A 605-nucleotide genomic window follows, 5' to 3' on the forward strand; every position below is an offset into this window, starting at 1 on the left:
GATACCCGAGGACGGCGATCTTTCGGGACTTGGGCTGCGGCATGGCGGCTGGTGGTCCTCGGGGTTCTCCGCAGCCTCCAACCGGAACGGCATCTACGTCAGGGGGCGCAGCGATCCGTCATTCGGCCCCCTCCCCTCTGTGAAGCCCTGCGCGGGAATCGAACCAGCGACGCGTCAGGAGCGTCAGCGCAGCTGCGAGGGTCCAGAAACCTGGAGGATCTGGATCTGCGGGAACTGCGTCAGCAGCCTTTGTCACGGAATGAATGAATGATTACTGCTCTGCTCTGAGTGGCTGCGAGCTGAAGGGCGGTTCCTCTACTGGGGCTCTGATTGGACCAGTCCGCTGCCCGTCTCCTGACGCTGCACGATGATTGGCCGCGCTGATCTCTCTGTAGGCTGGCCCAAGTCTGAACCCAGAAGGAAAATAAACAGACTCAGATCATTAGAATCTGGACCTATTGGTTCAGCTGAGGTTAAGCCCCGCCCCCTTTACAGAAAATGATTCCATGACAGGAAATCCAGAGTTGTAGTGATGGAAATTTTGATTCCTTTCACTGACTCAAGTTTAATGAGTCACTCACCAAAGTGAAGCGAATCATTTGAGT

The sequence above is a fragment of the Oryzias melastigma genome, linkage group LG17 (assembly GCF_002922805.2).
Source record: "Oryzias melastigma strain HK-1 linkage group LG17, ASM292280v2, whole genome shotgun sequence".
NCBI lineage: Eukaryota > Metazoa > Chordata > Actinopteri > Beloniformes > Adrianichthyidae > Oryzias > Oryzias melastigma.